The sequence below is a fragment of the Macaca mulatta genome, chromosome 7 (genome assembly GCF_049350105.2).
Source record: "Macaca mulatta isolate MMU2019108-1 chromosome 7, T2T-MMU8v2.0, whole genome shotgun sequence".
Taxonomy (NCBI): Eukaryota; Metazoa; Chordata; class Mammalia; order Primates; family Cercopithecidae; genus Macaca; species Macaca mulatta.
Genome location: NC_133412.1, coordinates 95,231,295 through 95,254,593, shown reverse-complemented (window position 1 = coordinate 95,254,593; position 23,299 = coordinate 95,231,295). Strand labels below are relative to the sequence as shown.

Here is a 23,299-nt window from a genome sequence, read left to right as displayed (position 1 = left end):
AGATGGAGGTGGGACTTTCCATATGCCTTCATACCTCCCTTTGCTTTCCCAAGGTTGGCCTCATTTCACTTTACTCTGTTTGATTAGTTACCTACATAACTAATTAGATTACACATTTAGTGAAAGAAGATATTATGTATTTTTCCATAGCTCTTTTTTTCCCAGCATGCAACATTTATGCAGAACTCAGCAGGCACCCAGTTAACAATTGCTAATTGAGGAAGATGAATAAAACTTGAGAACAATGTTAGCTGGAAATCATTGTCCTTGCATTACAGATGAAGGTCCTGATATAAAATGTTAAGAAGTTGATTCACTTGCTCTAGAAGATATAACACACTTATGGCTAGAAAAATGCTAGAAAGTAGCTTTTTCCAATGCTGTTTCCCAAATATACTAGATAAGAAAAGAATATAAATAGATAGCTGTAGGAATGAATGAAATGTGGAAGTTGAAGCAGCCTGAAGAGCTTGAACAAAAAGGCAGGGATGACATTGGATGCAGTGTGCCTTTTTCTGGTATGATTCTATGTTGCTTTAGAAGGATAAAAACAGCATTAATATATTCCCTCCCCATTATGCAAGACGTGAAATGGGGTAAATGTAACAGCAGTTAGAGTGAAAAATGTCCATTGTAACAGAAATTTATAATGAATTTCAATAATTTATAAATCATGTTAAATATATCTGAAAATAAGAAAAACTGATTTATTGTCTTAAGGTATTTGAAATAGTTTTGTTAAGAGCAGGGATGTATAGTAACTGGACTGATTATTCACCTGAATTTCCATATTTTTTGAAACTGAAATGAAATGATTCATCATAGCTACATTTCTCTACACTCTGCTAGAAGACAGCAGCAACTGTCATGTGCCTGCACTTTTGCTGGGATCTGTGGCTACAGCTCTGAATTTGGGAACAGGCTCTGGATGCCTGTGAGCAATGAATATGCACAGCAGACTATCCATTCAGAGTAGCTGAGGCTCTAGAGTGGAAACCCGAGATGTGCATGGAACACCCTAAGTATGAAGAGTGATGTTTTATATTCCTTCCTGCTTTTCATTCTCATCTACATGCATTACGAAAAGGATCTTGGAATTTTTCCTGCCTATACCAATATAAGCCATAAAAACAACAGAAAAAATACCGCATGTGATATTGGTGCTCCCGGATATGGAGGGGTAATAAATCGAATTCACACTGAGTTAGCTTTACATCCATGTTCAGGAATATAGAATTAAATATGAGAGAATTAATCAACCTATAGATTTTACCTCATAGTTAAACCAACCCCATGAGGATCCCTAGATGAACCAAGCTAAGCCAAGCTATGCATCACTCCTATTCTGATCAAAAATGTCTTCAGCATTCCTGAAATCACTTCCTCAAGTCACTGTTCAGATTAAGCCATAAGTGATGAGACTTACAGAGGCTTCTGCATGCTTCTTGGGAAGCATCCTGAATTTCTGTATCTTCTCACTGTAAAGATCTTCAGCTTCAGAAAATCAGCCAATGAGGAACAAGTTCTAATCATTTACCTACAAATGCAATATACATATAAAACCATAATTTAAGTTTTTAATTTTCTACGAGTGATAATCACAGTCTTCTCTAGGTCAATGATGAAGAAATGCATGCTAAGAATTTTAAAAATTAGGCCGGGCGCGGTGGCTCACTCCTATAATCCCAGCACTTTGGGAGGCCGAGGCTGGCGGATCACGAGGTCAGGAGATTGAGACCATCCTGGCTAACACGGTGAAACCCCGTCTCTACTAAAAATACAAAAATTTAGCCGGCGCGGTGGCGGGCACCTGTAGTCCCAGCTACTCGGGAGGCAGAGGCAGGAGAAAGGTGTGAACCCGGGAGGCGGAGCTTGCAGTGAGCCGAGATTGCGCCACTGCACTCCAGTCTGGAGGACAGAGCGAAACTCTGTCTCAAGAAAAAAAAAAAAAAAAAAAAAGAAAAGAAAAGAAAAGAAAAGAAAGAAAAGAATTTTAGAAATTGCTAGCGTTTCAAAAGCATGACTTGTTAATAGCTTCTGTAAGACGAGCCCATACTTGGTGGTTTGGAGCATGAGTGACCATGAACTCTATTTTCTCACAAAGTTAGTGATACTGAGCAAACCCCTGAACTCCCACAGCCTGTTTTCTCTACTACAACATGGATTATTCTAATAGTTGTCTTAAATAATTATTAGGAGAATTAGTTAATGTAATACATGCAAAACAGGTGGAATAATAGAAGTTCAACATAATCTAGACATTATTACCATTATACAGCAATGTGCTTTAAGTGATAAAATTCTTTCTCATGGAGCTACAAGTAACAATTCTGATACCACTGTACATGTTTAATGGAATTGGACTATGATGTAAATGAATAGTGGGTGGTGATGACAAAAATTATTTGCTTGACCAAACTTTAGTCAGGCTTTTGAAGTTTCTCCTAAGCTCATCTCTGCATTTTCTTGTAAAATCTAGTCTTTAACAAGAATCCTTCCAGGTCAGTTTAGCAAGAACCACACCCTCCCCTGCTGCCCGGGCCATCCTCCGCTTGATATCTGATTACACTCCGTATCTAACTGGGTTCCTCATTCTCTTTCATCCCCCAGGTGATTGATGTCTGATTACCCTGACCTGTCTTCAGCAAGAATCATGTTTGGCCAGTCTAGCCAGAATATCCCTTGGTTCTGATGTTTCCTCTTAGTAATTTCCCATTCACTGACCCCTAATCTGCCCCTTGGCTAGAAATCTCCACTTGTTTATGCTGTATTCGGAGTTGAGTTCGATTCTTCTCCCTCACTGCAAAGTCCTGTTGCAGTGGTCTCTGTACCTTTCATGGTGGTCCTAAATAAATTCTGCCTCACCACGTTGTAACAAGTATTACTGAATAACTTTTTGTTAACAGTGAGAGCCAGGCTGTGCACCCCTGTAATGGGAATTTATGGATAAGCAAGGGGAGGAGGCTAGTGTGATCCATGTGGTAATGATTTAGCATTGGAGACATCGATAAGAACGAATGTTTAACTTAATATAGATACTGATGGTTATGCTACATATAGAAATATTTATAGATATGCAGATATACATAGGTTAGTACTCACATATGCAATTCTTTGCTCAGAAATGCCTGTACACTGAGAAAAACTAAAAGAAACGACATCTCAGGAAATGTTCATCACTGAAAGAATCTACAGTGTGATCTTGGTTTTCCCGTTCCAAACACACATTCTTGCCCCCTAGTATACAAGGGAGACTGGGCACCCTCATTCCAGAAGCTAGCACAAACAAAGCATCACCAGAGATTTATGCTTTAGCTAAATCAGCAACCTCTTTCTGAAAGTAGAAAAGGAGAGTGGTTAGACTCTTAAACACTCTAAAACTCAGGGAACTTTCTTATTTGTAAGGCTTGTCATGTATCAGTCTTTCTTTAAGCTCAACTTGCCTCACTTACTTCAAGGCATAATTTCTCACCCTGCCGTGTGTAAATGGAAGAGAGTCTGTGTGCCTCCCAGTCTGAGTCCCCAAAGCAGGTTTGAGTATGGGCTGCAGGTGCCTGGAGAGCACTGTGCGCTTGCTGCACAGAGGTACACTGCAGAGTCTCCAGGCTGGGAGGCCCCAATGTGCAGAGAGAGGTGCTTGGCACTTTTGTTTAAGAAGACTGTGAATCTTCCCTCTTCATTTTTATCCTTAACGGAACGTATAGATATCAGGAATGTAGGACCTTCAGCAGGGTATTTTTTGTACCATACGAAATAATCAAACATGCTGTTAGTATAGTCACAGTTCAGAATAGAAATTCCTCCTTCCTGGACACTCAGGGATGGTGGATTTTGCTTAACTTGCTGGTCATCATTCTTCTGTTGACTATTTACCCCTGTTTGGAAAGAGAATAACAGATTTTCAGTTTTATTTTTAATGTCCCTACAGGAAACCATCATGATTCGGAAAACAAAACAAAACTTCTCCAATTATCTCCCAGCCTTACGGTGTTCCTTGTAGCTTTTCCTACTATATTCAAACCTCCCATGCGCAACTCACAGTCTGGCTGAAGCCACAGAATCAGCAATGATGCCCCCAGGAGCACGCCCATTCCTCCTGTGAAGATGCAGGTTGTCTTGTCTCCTGCACAGAAAGCTGCAAATCTGACTTCAACCTCCTATGCTTTATTTATGTCCTTCCACAGACCCTTCATTTTACTTATGAACAACCCTGTGCGTAGCTATAAGGTTATTTATCTTTATGAAAGGAAGCACTGCCCCCTTTAGTTCAAATGTAGAAAGTTTTTGTAAAAGTGTTTCTGCATTTCCTGAAGATAACTTTATAATGCCTTCTCCATAAAAAGTTAAAAAACAAGAGATTGAAAGAGAAGGAAAGGTTTTTAGAGAACGAACACACACACACACACACACACACACACACACAGCAATAGTAGAAAATGATAGCTGAAAATTAGAGAATTACATAAGGTCAAATGACTGACACCTTGTCAACTGGCATACTAAGTCAAACATCTCATTTAAAAACGTTAATAAGGATTGATACTTACTGGGGACACGTATGGGTATGATGTTTTATTTTAATACAATGATTATGAATTTAGAACCCAGAGAAGTTTTGTAGCTTAGTCTTTAGTGTAATTGAATTCTAATATGGTCTTCAAATGTGCCCATATTTTCTATATTATAAATAGCACAACATAATTAAATTAAATTTAACTTCTGGGTACCTCTCTTAAAAACACAAATCATCACAACAAAATTTATCTTCTGTATTAGATCACCTTCTGAACTGAAATTATTTCTTTTGGAACTTGAATGAGATCATTTACTGTGTTCTGTATTTTCAAATGAGAAAAATGGTGACATAATCCTGTAAAGTCTATAGACAATATATTCATGAAATTTACCAAAAGATGCCAAAAAGGCAACATAGCTGCTTACCTTCACTCTTGGTCCACAGGTAGTGTATTTCTCCATGGTTTACTATGATGGAGGAAAGAAGCAGAATCAATTGTACTTTTAATGCTGAATTAGTAGGGCAACTAGTGATTTCAGCTAAGATTAAATTCCAAAATATTTTTTGAAATTATTTTTAGCAAAGACAGATAACACATAATAAAATAATACTTGATGCATATTTTATTACTGTAATAAACGTTTTGAATTTTCACTTGAAGAATAATGAAACAAATACTCAGAAAAGTTAAAACGCCTCTATTAAAAGTGTTTTAAGTCCATTAATATATTAAGTCTGGCCGGGTGTCATGGCTCACGCCTGTAATCCCAGCACTTTGGGAAGCCGAGGCGGGTGGATCACCTGAGGTCAGGATTTCGAGACCAGCCTGGGCGTGGTGGCACCTGCCTGTAATCCCAGCGACTTGGGAGGCTGAGGCAGGAGAATCGTTTGAACCCAGGAGGTGGAAGTTGCAGTGAGCCGAGATCACGCCATTGGACTCCAGCCTGGGTAACAAGAGCAAAACTCCATCTCAAAATATATATATATATATATATATATATATGGTTATGGGACAATCTTCATGCATAAATACCTGATAATCTGAAGAGAAAGACAAATGTGTAACTACATATTTACAACATAGCATGAAACATGAGTGTTTTTATGAGGAAAACATAATGGCGATCCATTAGTTCTGCTGAGGAAGTTAGCAGTGTGGAGTCAGGGAAGACCCTACAAAGGTACAGCTCTTCAGCTGGGGCCTTAAGAGATAAAGGAAGATTGATGAGTTGGCTGTGTAGGAAAAGGGCATTCTGGGCAAAGTTATCTGCAATTTTAAAAGCACACAGAAAAATTATAGCCAGGAGTGCTCAGCAAATGAACTCAGTTCATTATAGTTGAATTTCAGTATCTGTGTGTAGGAAATTTGTGACTTGATGTTAGGAAGGGTGGTCACAGGCAAAACATGAGGATCCATGCATGAATCATGTATAAGAAGGCTGATTTTCCAGGTCCATGGGGCCTAGTGGACTGTAAATCTCTCTCGCTCACGCTCTCGCACACATGCACACAGACACACAGACACACACATCGTTTAGACAACAAAAGTACAAAATATACAATGCACAGATGTACCACAAGTCCCATGTTGAATCACTGGATATGAGTGACTCCTTGCCTTGCTACAAAAAACTGTTTTATTTGGGAAGGGTGTTGGTGCAAATTTTTTCAGCAAGCTTTGAGGCTGATTGTGGGTTATTGGCGACTCACAATTTTATATTTGTGGTGAATTCACTTTGTTGCGTGTTTGTGTGTGTGTGTGTGTGAGAAAGAGAGAGAGAGAAAGAGAGAGAGAGAAAAGAGAGAGTATTACAGTCCACTAGGTCCCCTAGACCTGAGGAGATTCTGCTCCTCCTGGGGTATGTATGCTGGAACCAGGAGAAGTTCTCACACTGAAGACTGTGTCATTAAAATGATTCTAAATCATATCATAGAATAATTAGAATGAAATAGAACTTTTATCTACTGAGAGTGGTGAACATTACAAGAACTGATGATGGCTCAGCCACACAAGAGCAAGAGGTTCCATTCTGGAGGTATAAAAGATTCCCAGTGTTTTGAGCTTGTAGGAGAGCAGAAGATGAGCCTATCAATTTATTAATTTTATAACGTATTCAAAGCACGTTACAAGTCACGTTGACACTTCTGTTCCTAGGGAAGTAACCACTCTAAAGAGCCTGAATCTTGGCCTTATTCAGTTTTATGACAAGTCCTTTGCAGAATCAGTGGAGATGGGTGACACAGCTGTCTCTGCACAGGAAATTAGTTGGGGGAGGGGGTGGGGACACTTGTCATAGCATATCCATATTCATATTTGCATACACCAAATTGAGTTACCAGATATGTTTAGAGAAGTCTGTCTTCTCGAATAAAGACGACTCAGTTATACTACCAGGAATTTCTGAAACATGGGAGTGGACTTATTCCTTTGGTATCTTTATTATAACAACACAGAATTAGATTGACATATGTTAAATTATTCATAAAGTTATATTATAAGTAATTTCTTCCTGATGAGAATTTTTTAATTAAAAATAATTCCTATATCTTCACATAGTGATAAATTTGATTCTTTACACCCAGTGTTTCATGGAAATGTAGGTGACCACAGACTGCATCCCTTTTTTCCCTCTCTTCTTTCCCTTGCAACTCACCTTGCTACATGTGTTCTTTTAAGATCTACTCTTTTTCTGCTAAGACTAGATTTCTGATTGTTCTTTCTCCCAGTAGGTATCTGGATACACATTTTTTTAAGGACAGGGCAACTTTCCATTGAACTAATTTATATTTGCCTAGTGCATCAATTAAGGTACAGTCAAGTACAGGAAAGTCACCATGAGTTGTATGGGATACAGGCTTAATTATGGGAATTTGGCTTTACATGATTGTGAAAGGAGAGAGGGAAGTGAAGGTCTAAGGGCTGTGGGAAGGCCAGAGAAGGAAACTCTAACCAGTTAATCTGAGAAAGCAAGCATCTGCAGCTGCTGAAGTGTGATTTGAAGGCGAAGTTCAAGAAGTCTAAGGAAGCTCTTGCCTTTGTGTGGTTACCATCTCCATTCATCTGTCGCCAGGCATCTGAAGGTGACTGGTCAACAGGAAGGCATGCTAGACATGGAGTGGAACAGAGTGACGAGAAGCTGGAACGAGCTGGGCATATCCGTGTCTATTTGTCACATATGACAAATGACTGCTTCAGAGAGCAGTGGCTACTGTTTCACTTTTGCCTTCCATATCTCACACACATTTCTCTTTGGCCAATTTTATCCTGCTACCATACAAAAAAGGAAACTCTGGGAAACTTGGTTCTCTGTTTAATCCAGTACAAACCACCATTTTGTACCTCCTTATAAACTTTGCATTAGGTCATACCTCATTTGATGGTATTTAATTTCCATATAAGACAATAATAAAATAATTATTCTATCTAATATGATGCAATTATCTTCCATAAAATTGTAAGAATGTTAACCTTTTCCCCAAAAGAAAATGCAAGGTCCCTTGTGTCACTTTATATATCTTTAAGTGAAGTTTATTATTTTTCTAGTTGAGTCATACTTCTCCTTCGATAACCTGTAAATTTTATAGTGAGCCATAAAGCTAACAAATAAAAACACAGACTATTGCAGAGAGTAGAAGAACAAAATAAATAAAAAGAATGGGTTGTTAACCTCTACCCTCCTGCCACACACACACACATCAAAGGAAGATGTACCCATAACTACTTCAGATCTTGTTTCTGTCACTGGTGAAGTGGTTGTAGCTGCTAGGCACAATTTCATTCTTCTGCCATCATTCTTTATTGTTTTTTGCCCTCAGCAAGCACTTTCCTTTGTCTGGTGGGATGATGACCTCAAGATCTATGTCTTTAGCAGTCCTGCCTATATTGAGTTGCTGTAGTTTTCCATTAAATTTTATCATCATTCATGGTGGGATTAAGAATTTCCACAGACATACTCTTCTTTACCCCACTGTATTGTAGCAAACCATTTCTCCATGAAAGGCAGTATCAATAATCTCAGCCAGTAGAATAACCCCCTTCTTTGCTTTTGGTTGACTGGAATGAGGAGTCCACACCATTCTCTTGCCTATACTATAATGTCAAATGAGTTTTGGCCAGCCCAGCTGCTCAGGTATCTACCTATGTGGATCAAATGCAGTGATCTTCAGGCCCCCATAGGCTGTCCCCAAATTTGCAACTGGGTCACATATGTTTCCTGGCTCCTGAAGAGGGCTGGGCATTTACTAGGCTCACTCATCCATGATTTCAGAAAAACTTGAGGGAAATGCAATCGACCCTTTGAAAACCAAAAGCAAAGCTGACTTTAAGGATTTTTCTCTTTTTCCTTGATTTTCAGCAGTTTTACTCTGATATGGAGAAGTATGCTTTTCTCTTGTTCTGTGTGTGTGTGCGCGCATGCTGAGTTCCTTGAATCAGTGGAGACTTTTATCAAATTGGAAATTTCCACTTATTATTTCTTCGGATTGTTTTAGTTTCATTTTCTCTCTCCTCTCTGTGGCACCAGTTACACATATATTAGGCCATTTGAATTACCTCACATCATTTGTGTGCTCAGATCTGTTCTTTAATTTTTTTTTCTTTATTTGACTTAAAGGCATTTCATGTTGATTTGTCGTTACATTAACTAATTCTGTGTCCCTCTTCCAGTCTCATATTAAGCCTACTCAATGGCTTCTTAATTTCAGATACTGTATTTTGCAATTCTATAATGTCTATGTAATTTTTAAATGTATGCTGTTACTATTTTAAAACTCTGTTAAAATATGCTATTGAAATAATTTCCTGTTGAAAATTTTGATTTATTTTATTCACGTTTCCTTAATTTTAGAAACATATTAATTATAGTTATTTAAAAATTCTTGTGTGTTAATTCCACATTTAAATCATTTGTGGGTCTGCTTCTATTCATTATATTATCTCTTGATTATTGGCCCTTGTTCTTGCTTCATTACATTTTTTATACACTACAAAATCTGTAGATTATTTTGTTTTTCTCTAAAAATGTTAATTTTGTTAAATTACAAGCAGACAACCCTGATACTGTTGAAACTTACTTTAATCTCTGTGAGGGGTGGGTTTTTTTCCTCAATTATTATTTTTGTCTTAGAACATAGCCCTGACTCTTAGCATGTAATCCCTACTCTAGTGAGTCAATTGAAAGCCCAAAGTGTTTCCCAAGGTTCCTTTGCTCTGGATAGGCCAGAACGCCAATGTCTTTCTGCACAGTGCAACCCCTGAAATCTCCATGGAGCTTTTAGACCCCCAGAAGTTGTTTTCTGTGAAGCTTCCCAAAGTTTCTCCCTGTGCATGTGCAGTTTACGTGTAGGCTCTGCAAACACTCTACACGTATTTTAAGACCCTCTTATATAAGATTCACTTCTCTCTAGTACCCTTTTCTTCAAATCACAGTTATATTCATCTCTGTTTTTTTCCATGCAGTAAGGCTGCCACTCTCTTCTGGGACTCCAAGTCCCAGTGCTGAGGCTTAGAAAATAGCCACAAGGGAGAAATGCTGAGTGAATGTGGGAGTCACTTTGCAGTCTTTCCCTCTCCCAAGAATTGCAAACATTCACTGTCTTCTTTCCTTAAAAAGAATTGTTTCATATGTCTTTTCAGTTTTGCAGTAGTTTGTAGCTAAAAGATAACTCCAATATCAGCTCTACTGTAAAAATCAGAAAATCTTTTTTTCTTTAAGTCAAAGCTTTATTATATATTTCCTCCCTTTTAAAGACAATTGTCAGCTTTATTCAGTAGTCAAAAATGTATCACGTTTATGTATCATATTTATCATATTTTCTACAACTTATCTAGAAATGCTTCCCACACTTAAAAGGGATTAGGGTCTCTAAAGAACTAACTTTTCTTATCATCAATCAGTATCATGATTCTTTTCATTTGTTCTTAGTGCAGTTATCCCTATCTGTGCTCTGTTAGGATGTAGATATGCTTAGTAATTTTGTTCCCATATCCTTCATCTTACCATATTAAGATTTACAGACGATTCATTTCAAGGTTCTTGTTTAGTCTTACATAAATGAGAGTCACTTATGTACAGTATATAATAACTTACAAATTATACATTATGTCTTAAAATTGCTATAATCTGCCTTGCTTCCTGCCTGTATATGTATGCTGTTCCTCAAACTGGAGCACCTTCTCCCACATGCTTTTGTTCTTCAGTCTGATTAACTCCTATTAAATTGCCAGATTTTGAACTGAGGCATCACATACTCCAGAAAACTTCCTTTAACAGACATCTATTTGTTTTTATAATACCCTTTACTGCCCCAGTTAAGTCCTTCTCTATTTTATAGGAACTGATAACAAAAATGTGTTCCCCACTAGAAATATATTCAACAGGCTGAGCAATTTCATGAGACAGATCCAGCCGCAGCAGCTCCTGGGCGTTGCCACTCAGCTTTGTAGTGGAAAGCTCCACCTACCTGTGGTTTAGTCCACCTTCTGCACACTGTGGTGCATATGTGTGAGTGCTTGTGTGTGTATGTGTGTGGGTTGGGGGTAATGGAGGGGTCATCTTTTTAGGGTTTAAGAATCTTTTTGGGGAAAAGTAGGAACACAGCAGCTTAGAGAGAGAATAGAGAAATAGTCTATATGTCTTTAAGGAGTCAGAGATAAAAGATATTGACCAAGGTAAAGTCTGGAACATGATCAGACTGAATTTTTTTTTTGCATTGTGAATGAATTGTATAAAAAGTTATATATATTTATATATAAAAATATATGTTTTTATATATATCACAATTCCCATTTTTACATTGAAATTATCTTATTTAATTAAAGCCAAATGAAATAATAGCAACTTAGGACATATGACCACCATAGGAATAAAAAGTGTCATAATAGTAGAAAAATGTTAACATCCTCATTTTGTATATATGAATATATATATTATAAATATATATATACACACATATATATGTCTCCTAAAAGTTTTTCCTGCTCTATCAATTCAACATTCAATATGTAGACATACAGACCATTGGTTTTTAACCAGGGTCTATTTGCCTCCAGGGACATTTGGCAGTGTCTGGAGACATTTGTGTTTGCCACAGCTGAGGATCTTACTGGCATCTAGTGGGCAGAGACCAGGGATGCTATTAAACACTCTACAGTGCCCAGAAAAGCCCCTTCCCCCAAAAGAATTACCTGGCCCAAAATGCTAATAATGTTGCTGTTGGCAAACTCACAGAGACAATGCTTTTCAATTCAGACAGTCCTTCACAATTTTCTTCTTACCTTTCTTAACCTTTTCTTCCCAGCTACACCTTACATTTTCTCAATCTGCTTCTTTTTAAAATTTTTTCTTGGCCTTGAGTTTCTTCAATTTTTAATTTTTGTGAGTACTTAAGTATGTGCATATATTTATGGAGTACATGACATGTTTTGTTACAGGAATGCTATGTGAAATAAGCACATATGGAGAATGGGGTATTCATCCCCTCAAGCATTATCCTTTGAGTTACAAACAATCCACTTACATTCTTTATTTTAAAATGTACAACTATTATTGACTGTAGTCACCCTGTTGTGCTATTAAATAGTAGGTGTTATTCGTTCTATTTTTTGTACCTGTTAAACAGTCTCACCTGTCCCCCAGCCTCCCACTACCCTTCCCAGCTTATGGTAATCATCCTTCTACCCTCTATGTCCATAGGCATGGTTTAGATAAGAACAGTGATCAGAGATTAGAAATAATTTTTGGACAAACAGATCAAGTCTCATATTGGCCCTGATACTGAAAAATATTAATTCATGAATCTATAAATAAATGTTAAACAAATTGTCTTCTTTAAATCTCAAGCTTCATTTTGGCTCTTAGAGATAAAGCAGAATTGGTGATAAGAAAGCAGGATTATGCATGTTATTAAGAATTTTATGGTCCATATACTCTTTTGCTACTGATCCCCCACCCTCAGCCTAAATTATTAGTCCTCTTCATGTTTCAGAGAGTTTTATTCTCCATTCATCCATCAATCCTCCTGACAGCCTAAGGAGACTTTTCTCAGGTTAGAGTACCACCTAGAGCTAACACCACTTCCTCTGCAGTAATGCAGATGCCCCACCCAGGGGAGGTGCCTGAGTCTGGTCTTAAACATCAGCAGTGTGTTTTCAGGAAGGCACACAGTGATTCAGGATTGTGGAGAGTGTCCAGTTTCTCTCAGAAATTATTGCTCTGAATGGAGGTTGTAGGTCACAGGATTCTTCAACTTACAGCCCCTGGAGAATGATGGCTATGGGAGCAAGTCGATGGCTATGGGAGCAAGTCTATGGCTGTCTATCACCATGAGAGTAAGTTCCTTGGAAGAGACTGTGTCCTTTCCATACTGACAGAGCAGGAACATTGCCATCTTGGACAAGCCCTCATTCTAAAGTTCACCTTAATCAGAAACCTCCTAAGTCCAAAGGGCATCAGCCTAATGGCTATGGTCAGCATAAACCACAAATAACCACATAAACCATATGCCACATAAACCATAAACCACAAATAACATCTCCAACCAGAAACATTCCAAACTCCTCCTCAGCCAGAGGCATGCTAGCCCTGAGATAACCCTGCTCCGACCGGGAAGGTGCCAGCCCTGAGATAACCCCCCTCCTACCAGAAAGAGGTCAGCCTCAAGATAACTTCCCCTCCTGTGAGAGAGATTCCAACCCCCACCATAAACTTCTCCTCCACACATGAACATTCCAAGCTTGTGATAAACCCCCTCACCCTAAAACCAATATACACTCTTAGTCTGTAAGAGAAAGTGCTCCTGACCAAAAAAATAAATAAATAAATAAAAAATCAACCAGAAGCCCCCTTCAGGTTTTATCTAAAGTAAACCTGTCTTTAACTGTCAAGTTGTGTTTCGCGTTTCTTTACTCTTTCTTTAACTTTTACACATATTCCTGGCTCAAAATGTATATCAGGACACAAATGAGGTTTTGAGTGTACCTTGTGGAAGCTGTGGTTCCCACTTTCAATTTTTTACTTTTTAAGTCCATTATGCTAGGGATTTCCCAAAACATTGCTAATCTTTACAATAATACTGTAAATTAAGTATTTATACTTACTTCCTGCAGTACTTATCAGGAAATTGATGCTCATGAAGTTCGTATAATATTTCCAAATTTACACAGCCAATAAGGGACAGAGCTGCTAGAAACCCTTGCTCTTTTCTTAGTTTCATGGTGCTTTTCAGGAAGAGACATGTAAGCCCAGTGATTATGGAAAGACCCTGGGCCATTTTGTTGAGGAAGTAAAACAGAATCTCCTATCAACCCATAACACCGTCCCACAAAGGCAGAAGAGAAAGAGAAAGAAAACAGTTTTGGCTGGGTATGGTGGCTCACACCTGTAATCGCAGGACTTTGGGAGGCCAAGGCAGACAGGTAGGTTGAGCTTAGGAGTTAGAGACCAGCCTGGGCAAGATGGTGAAGTCCCATCTATACAAAAATACAAAAAAATTAGCTGAGCATGATGGCACACACCTGTGGTCCCAGTTACTTGGAAAGCTGAGGCAGGAGGATCGCTTGAGCCTGGGAGGCAGAGGTTACAATGAGCCCTGATTATGCCACTGCATTCCAGTCTGGGTGACAGAGTGCAACACCATCTCAAAAAAAAAAAAAAAAAAAAAAAAGAAACAGTTTCATTGAATAAGCATTAAACCAGAATGTGATGCATCTCACAGGCAATCCACTAAAGATATTACAAAGAAATAAAGAAATCTTATCCTTTTATATAGCCAAGCAGATGCAACTGATTGTCTACAATTTCTCAAGATAAACAATAACTAGAGGACTTGACAGCATCATTTGTCAAACATAGTTCATCCTCAATTTACCTGGTAATTGAGGTAGCCACCTGTTTTGTAATTGCCTTCAGGCAAAGGAAACATTTCTCATACCTTTACGACAGGAGGTTGGTTTGCAACTAGGAGCAAAGTTCCAGCTGAAGTTAGGCTCCTATCCTCCCCTAAAACTAGATTAGGGCACTACCTCCCTTCGTGGTTACATTTCAAAAAAAATGCTCTCAGGTCCTTGAGAAAGACAGTCCTGGATTGTAAACTGGCAAAAGGTTTATTTAGCTTTTAAAAAGATTTACCTACATTTCAAAGGGATAGAAAAAAACTCACAATTACAAGTTTTCTAAAGTAGGTGCGCTAAGAAAAGGGAGCGGAGAGTGTCTTTCTCTTTTTGCATCAGAGAGAATTAACATTGTTTTCTCATTTCTATTTGTATTTGCCTTTAAAATTTTCAGAATTAAGAAGTTTAATGTGATAAAATTTGTAGAGGTTGCTTTTAAAATGGATTACTGGGTAGAATAAGGATAAGAAAATAAAAAAAATAACGTTTGGAATATAAAACTAAGACAAATGTAAGACAACAGTTATTATTTGCATGGAAATTGTCTGTGGTTAAAAGACTTTAGGATGAAAGTTGGATTCCATAATCTTCCATGAGTATAAGAAATTGCTATGGAAATTTAATAACGAGTCCTCTCTAAATGAAAGGTGAAGTTTTTTTCCTTTATAAAAAAATTATGGGAATATTAATACCTTATGAAATAGATATGATCAGCATAAATGGAGGCCCCATGCTTGTATAAACAAAGTAATTTGTTTATATATCTTTTCATGCTCTTACACATAGAAACAAGAAATCATAAAGCCATTTTATGTCAATCTTGCTACAGTTAGAATTATGTTTAACTACAGCAACAAAAAACTCAACCAAATAATGGTTTATTAAAAATTTTCATGCAGAAATAAATCTGCGGGCTGGATTTGACTTGGCATCTAAAAGACTACCATGCATGGGATAGGGAAAGGGGATTAGGTATGTGTTTTCCTTTATGGCAAAGTTATCACTTCCATATTTTAAAAAGAGAAAGGGAGGGATAGGGAGATGTGTACTCATATCAGGAGAGAAAAAAACGTTATAGGAAGGCCCTAGCAGATTTCTGGTCCTATCTCACTGGTCAGAACTGTTCTATATGTATATGGCAATCCCTTGTGGCAAGAGAGGGTAAAATGTAGTGTTGAGTGTTTTTTTAAAGCTGGACATACTGTCGTTCAAATCAAAATTGAGGGTTTTGTTAATAAGGAGGCAGAAGAGAATTGTGATTAGGTTGGCAGCTTGCAGTGTCTGCCTTCCTGACTCCTCTGGTGATGACTCAGAGTATTAGGCAGAGAATAACTCATTCCCCCTTAAGTAGTCAGTGAAAATTCCACAGTAGCGGTGACACTTACATAGGGGCATCAATAACAACATTATTTTAGAGACATTTATTGAGTATGCATGTTATGCCTGGAACTTGAGACAATTTTGTGTATTTTATCTCATTTAATTCATAGCAACTCAACAAGATAGATGGTCTTACTAACATTAATTTATAAGGAAATGTAGGTGAGGATAAATAATTGCCCAGGGACACAGAGCTAGAAAATTGTGAAAACGAGATTTTAATTTAAGTTATTCTGATTTCAAAACTCAAAAACTCATGTGCATTGTGCTATATCATCTTGCCTCACAGAACAAATACAAATTCTTCAAGTATGAAAATGGGCCAGTGGAGGGCTTGCTATGTGGAGGAAACTGCCAACTTCTTTCTTCTTCAACCTTGAAAACTTGAAGTTACTGATATTTGCCATTCAAAGACTCATCCCCAAGCCAGTCGTGTGCACATACAGGCCATTGTAGTTAATGTCTGGGCATGTTCAGAACCACCAACTAGGATATTGCTTTGAAACCACAGTTGAATGCTACTGAGGTGTACTATCGGTATCTTTCTTCCAAAAAAGTGGTAACTTTCTTCTAATTTTAAAAATATTTCTGCTTTTTACTGCAGTGTAAGAGTCTGGAAACAGCAGCTTCATCATCTCCGGAGTACTACAAGAAAGCTGTGAAACCATCCATTTCTGCCCCATTGTACTAAGCATTCCTGGCTGTGGTCTTCAGGAAAACGGAATGACCAATCTGAACCATGATGTATTCTGAAATTCTCCATGTTGATCCTTTGGATTCAATTAGCATGAGAGCAGAAGGTGTTCCCATTTAAATTAACAGAAATTCCTAAAGAGATGGAAAATCCCTGATGCCAACCATGAAAGGAAGAATTAATGAAAGAAGGAAGAAAGAGGGAATGAGGGGGTGAGAAAGGTGGATGGAGGGAGAAAAAGTCATTTCAGGTTAGGAAAGAATCCCTAGCCTTCTGCTTTGTTTCTACACAGGGGTGGAACACTCAGAAAGAGTCTGTCCGATAGCTTCCGTTTGTCCCTCCATATCGACTCTCTTTGCTACTGCCCACCCTGGGGAGTTGCAGGCCCATATCGTTAATGATCCTAATAGCAGGCTGCATTTCCAGATATTTGTGTTATAGCAGAGGGGTCTTGTCCTTCAGTGTGTGTGGAAAATGTTTTCTGGAAAGGCAGTAGAAATAGTTCCTTGAGGGGCTGAGGTTGTTCTCTCTATTCACGCCATAAGCTGTGTGAGGGGGAGCTGGAGGCATGTGGCAGCCATGTGACTGGGACTGGCAGCAGGGTTTGGGTGCAGGTAGCAGGTGCCTCAAGAGCACTGTGCTCCTGCACAGAGGTAGAGGCCTGTATCACCAGGCTGGGTCGCAGTGATGTGGAGGGAGCTGTCCTTTCTTGCATCACCAAACTGAAAGGTTAGTCTCTTCTGCTTCTTCATTTCTCCACGCGTAACTAGTGTCACCAAGAGGACAGGACCTTCCCCAGGGTCCTGTCTGTACCATTGTAAGCTGGTAAAAACACTTGAGGAGTTGCAGTACGCAGTGAAATTTTCTCCCTCTTGGATGCTTAGAAACCGAGGACTCTGCTCCAGCTGCTGGGTGCTCACCCCTGTTTAGAAACAGAGCAGAAGCAACCAGGAAAGGGAATTAGGGATTGTTCCCCAACCTGAAATAATTTTTCCTCCCTCCTTAGTCCTTTCTCCTCCCTCCCTTACTCTCCCCCTTTCTTCCTTCTTTTATAATTCCTCCTTTCATACTTTGCCATAAAGCAACTTGCCATCAGGGATTTTCCATCTTCTTAGGATGTTCTGTTAATTTAATTGGGAACCTTTTCAACTCACATGCCAACTGAATCCAAAGAATGGATACGGAGAATTTCAGGACCATCTTGTCTTTCTATCACGTGGTGGACATGGCCCCTGACTTTAGCTGTTCCTGGAAGAGCCCGTCCTGGAACAGGCTTCTTTGGGCTAGAAGAGTGCTTGCTGCCACCCACTTTGAGTTCTGTAGAAAGGCAGGAGCCTCAGTGTGGCAGCCAATGGAATCATTCACTCTCCACCCGCCCCTTCCTCCAACTCAAAATGTATGTTGCCTTTTGAAATACTACCCTCCTGTGGAGAGATAGAAAAGTGATTTATTTCCAATAATGTTCTGTTTCTCCCAATTACATTTGGTATGCATAAATATCAAGATTAAAGTAGAAATGTAACAGGAGACCTCACCCACTTTCTTTTTCTTCCTTCCCTTCCCTCCCCTCTCATCCCTTCATTTCTTCCCCTCTGGACACTCCTTGCCAGCAATGCATGCTTGTCTGATTATTCTCTTGCTTAAGAAATCCCAGCGTCAAACCTTGAAACAAACCAGGCACAGTCCCCATTGAGACATCATTAAGCTTAGGGGGACTTGTGAACAATTTGTCCACCACCAGGCCAAAGTCAAGATAACACCAATCAGATCCCCAGAGGGGCGATTACCCAAGATAGCCTTTAGAACCAGACACACAAACCCTGCACCCTGCACCATTCCTGCATGTCTCCCATCCTGCGTTTCATTTTTAAAACCTCATGGTGAATTAAAAAATGTAAAATGGTACTTTAGAATGCTAGTTTGCCATTTTCTCAGTTTGCTGGCTCTCATATTAAACCTGCTTTTCCCATCTACCCTCGCTTCTCGTGTTTGGCTTTCAAGTGGCAAGCAGCTGGACCTGGGTCCAGTTACACAAAGAGTACTGTGACCTTATTTAAAAAATGGAAAATACATCCTTTTAAGCATTGATCATTTAAAAGCCAGAATAAAAGAATAATAGAAGATAATGAAAGTATCATCTTATCATTTCTGATATCCTCAACAAGTGTATTGAACCATGTAGTATCTGAGTAACTGTAACTGTAGTGGGGGGCATATCTGGTGTGAAATGATACTACATTTACAGGGCCATACAGTATGAGTAAGTACAGTACCATAAACATATTTTCACTAAATTAAAAATAAACAATTCTGTTGTAGATTATTTAATTTAGAATATATTTTTGATATTCTACTACATTACTCTGTTATTAGATCCCTAGTTCATGCCTATCAAAGCCCTCATCACACTATCCAGTAATTGCACCTGTTGGGCTCATCTACAAGTTCCTTGTGGAAAAGGTTGGCTTCTTTTTTCACTCTTGTAACCCCAGCAGTTACTAGACAGAAAGATGTGAACACACAATCATGAATTAATATGTAAAGTGTTTGTGCATTGGTATAGTGATTTAAGGATATAGATGTTGTGGTGTGGGTGTAGTATGTATTCAAATATCACAAAATCTTGTGTACCGAGAGGATTGCTTCAGCCACTGCATAGAGTCATTAGTAAAGATAGTCAGATTGGCCATATGACTATTTGTTAATATCTTGAATGGGAAAATACAATGCACATGCATTTTCTTTTTAAAAAATTTACCTTTAAGTGGGTATGTGGGAATCCAGATTCCTCGAGGGGCTTAAAATAGAGGGGGTCAGCCTGTGGGGCTCACAGGAACAAGAAATGAGCTGCTCAAGGATAATGAGCTATTGACTGCTTCTTTGAGGAATCCCATAACCCAAGCCCTTTAGATATAATATGCATTTCTCTGAAAAGCAGAATAACAATTTAGCTTCAAGATGGGAACGAGAAGAAAATTTCCTTGACACTGGGATTAACTATCATTGTCATTATACTGATTGGGAATATGGAATGATCTTTTTTAGTGCTTGAATCTCCTTACACTTTCAGTCAGAAGAAAAATTCTGCCACAGTTTACAAAAAGGATAGAATCCAGAACAGCGTGGCTGGAGTCATATCTTCCTCCTGGGGTTCTATCCTAAGTAAGAACTGCCAGGTATAAGAAAAGGAAATATAGTCATGAATTGGCCTAAAAGATATAATGAACTAGAGACACCTCAAGCGTCCCTACAGTAAAATGTTTCCAGCACACCTAAGCATAAACCAGCTCTCATTTAATAAGGGCCCTTGTCAAAGTGCACTGGGGCCAAGCTGTAGGCCCGTTTTCTGAGTGCTTCTTCCATGGCATGGATTGTTAATAACAGCTCAGATTGAAGAGATGAACAGGAAAAGGTTTCTATCTTTGAGGAACCTGAGCTAGAGAGGAAATAAGAACCAAAAAATATTCATAACATGGTGGGTTTGTGCTATTGCAAAACTATAAAATGCTAAAAGACAGGGCGGGAATAGCTGTAATTTCTTAACAGGTAACTTGGAAAAATCTCTTTTTTTAAGATATCATGTTTACTGGGCCTTCATGATTGCATAGAATTTTGCCAAGTTTATAAAGAAATAACATATAAAAGAAGGAGGTGTTAGAGTGAGGTCATCTGATGGGCTGAAGTTCAGAGATCATGGAGGTAATGATAGGAATGAGGATAAAAAGTTACTGGGAGTAGTGGTTTAGATGGCCAAATAAACCTAGAGTTTTATTTTTGGGTAATGAAGAGCTGTGGAAGGTCCTGAAATAGCTTAGTGATCTAATCACACATGTGTTTTAGCAGGACAACTCCAGAGGTGGTAATAAATTGGAGAGGCATGAACTAAGTGGTAGAGGATATACTAAAAAGTTATTCCAATTAGCCAGGTGAGAAATAATGAGAATCTGGATCAGGATAGTAACAAGGAGATTGAAAAGGAGTGACTGAATATGAGAAATCTTTAAAAGATAGAATTGATATGACTTATATATCAGTCATTTCTGACTGATAAGGCTCAGTGGAAACTATCTCAAAATGTCAGTCCTCACAACAACAAATGTGTTGTCTATGGTACATTAATTGCGTGTCAGCTGCATTTCCGAGGCTCTGAGGCTGTGCTCCCTGTTGCAAGTAGACAGCAGATCTGTTCTATGACTCATCTTTTCATTCTAAACTATGCAGAACTGAGTCTGCTTGACATTAGGAGTTAGAAGCTGAAAGAATGACTATTATATGATACATGCAGAGCAGAAATAGAAGGAGCCAAAATACATGAATATATTTTGTTTCTTCTTTGATGTGGCATACTTCCTATTCACTCACATTTCATTGGTCAAAGCTAGTCATATGGCCAAGTCCAAAGTCAACAATGTGGGGGGAAGTATATCCTGACTAAATCATGGCAAAGGTGGGAGATAAATAGTTGTCATCAAATAATATTATAATCTACTACAGTACTCTTGGAAATACAGTATGTGAGAGTGAGCTTAAGGAGCACTGTGAGATTAACCGACTTGTGAGAAAGAAAGTATATTAACGTGATTCTAAAACCTCTTTAAAAATTTGTCAATTTTTTTTCCATAGAGATGGGGTCTTACTGTGTTGCCCAGGTTGGTCTTGAACTCATGGGCTCAAGAAATTCTCCCTCCTCAGCCTCCCAAAATGCTGGGATTACAGGCGTGAGCCACCATGCCTGACCACTCTAAAATGTTTATAAAAAGATTTAGTGAAGACGTAGGAGAAATCAAAGATGATAACAACTTGCTTGTCCCATCTCTCTTTTTCTTCTTTCTTTTTGTGTTGAAGGACATGACTTCAGTAAACTAGTTGTTCACATCAACAATGTTCTTCGTAAGATCTTGTTCCCCAGTTCAGAGTTCAACAACAAACTTCCAAGATGCCGCCCAAAGGAAAAAGTGGTTCTGGAAAAGCAGGGAAAGGGGGAGCAGTCTCTGGGAGTGACAGTGCTGACAAGAAGGCTCAAGATCCCAAAGGTGGTGGCAATGAAGTAAAGGTCAGACACATTCTATGTGAAAAACATGGCAAAACCATGGAAGCCAGGGTAAAGTTAAAGTCTGGGATGAGAGTCAATGAAGTGGCCTCACAGTATAGTGAAGATAAAGCCAGGCAAGGGGGCAACTTGGGTTGGATGACCAGAGGGTCCATGGTGGGATCATTTCAAGAAATAGCATTTGCCTTGCCTGTAAGTGGGATGGATAAGCCTGTGTTTACAGACCCACCGGTTAAGACAAGATTTGGATATCATATTATTATGGTTGAAGGAAGAAAATAAAATCATATGAAAGACTGAAAAAAAAAAAAGATCTTGTTCCCCTTTATCAGAGCAAATGGCTCTGCCCTGGTGACAAAGGCTCTGTGGTCTCTTAAATAATTGGAACCCAGAAGTGAAGATCTAAAATATTCAGCAACTGGAAACTTTTTTTTCCCCTGATTAACAGCTATTTAGAGTGATCTAAGATCTTGTTTTAAAGTCATTGTACTCCAGATATTAATTTTATTTCCACAAGGCATCACTGCAATTGCAAATGAGCCAGGTTTGGTTGCACTCTTTCATCTTTTGGATTTGAGGACTGTCCTATGGCCAGTTTATTTACATTTATGGAAGTCTCTGAATTAACAGTTCATCAGAGGCCACGCCACAAAGTCTCAAAGAAAACTCCCAAGTGCTTTCCTAATAGCTCTTGCACCCAAGTTTAATGAAGATTTGGTCTGAGATGATGAATATCCAGATGAAAGAGATTTTGCTCTTTCCCTGCCATATTCTGCTCCATCAAATACATGAAAATATAGCTCATTTTCTCATGAGCTCTATTATTCATAAGATATGACAAAATTAAGTCACACTATTTAGCTCTTCATATTCTAAGTTGAAATGGAATCACTATCATCTTTGGTCAGTTACTGAAGAAATGTTTTGCTCGTTTGCTTGCAAGCAAACAAGCAGAAGAAATGTTTGCTTGTTTCATGAGTATATTTGGGATAGAATATATTTCTAATGTGCCCATTATAAAAGAATGTTTATCAATATATTAAAAAGAAAATATTCTATCTCAAATATGCCCATTATTTTAAAAAGTTTTTTATCAGTATATTACAAGGAAAATAAAAACACTCCCGCTCAAACTGTACAATTATCCCTCTTGGTATATAATTAGAAAAAATATGGTTCCGTAGGAGTATAGGCAAAAAAGTACGAAGTTCATTCCTGACTAAAATATTCTAAGCAAGCCATTTCTCCAGAATCTAATTTTCCAACTCATTCTTCATTTAATAAACACAGTTTCAGGCCCTGTACTAGATTTGGGGGATATAAATGTGACAAGATATGGTCTCTGGCTTCCAGGTCCTTACTGTCCAAAAGAGCTGCTGTCAAAAAAATTTTTCAGAACTAATGTGTCAAAAAAGACCTGTAGCAGCATTACAGGCAAACATTGGACATGTAATAACTGCTAACAATGGGGCCACGGAGAAAGACTTTATCCAAGGTTTAGAGGGGCAACCCAACAAAGATTTGGAAACTATCCAACCTGCCTTTACACATAAAGTAGAGCTCAATAACAAATGACAGAAATAGAATAGCCCTTTGGAGGTTGCACCAGAGAGGAAAGGGCCAGGGTCAACTGTTGACCTCCCTAGATTTTCCACATTTCTCAGAGCTTAAAATAGAACTTCTAGCCACACTATCAAGTCCTCCAGAATCATTCCATGGTAACAGCCTGTGGTCCACATGGACAATTCTCCTTCCACTCTGAGTCCACCC

At 38.5% G+C, this 23,299-nt stretch overlaps 1 pseudogene and 1 gene segment (V, D, J or C); one reads left to right on the top strand and one right to left on the bottom strand.

The window, feature by feature from the left end:
- The window catches only part of LOC106999341 (T cell receptor delta constant-like), a 356,123-nt gene that overhangs the window by 284,627 nt on the left and 48,197 nt on the right, over positions 1 to 23,299 (bottom strand).
- LOC106999352 (peptidyl-prolyl cis-trans isomerase NIMA-interacting 4 pseudogene) lies at positions 21,387 to 21,811 on the top strand (annotated as a pseudogene).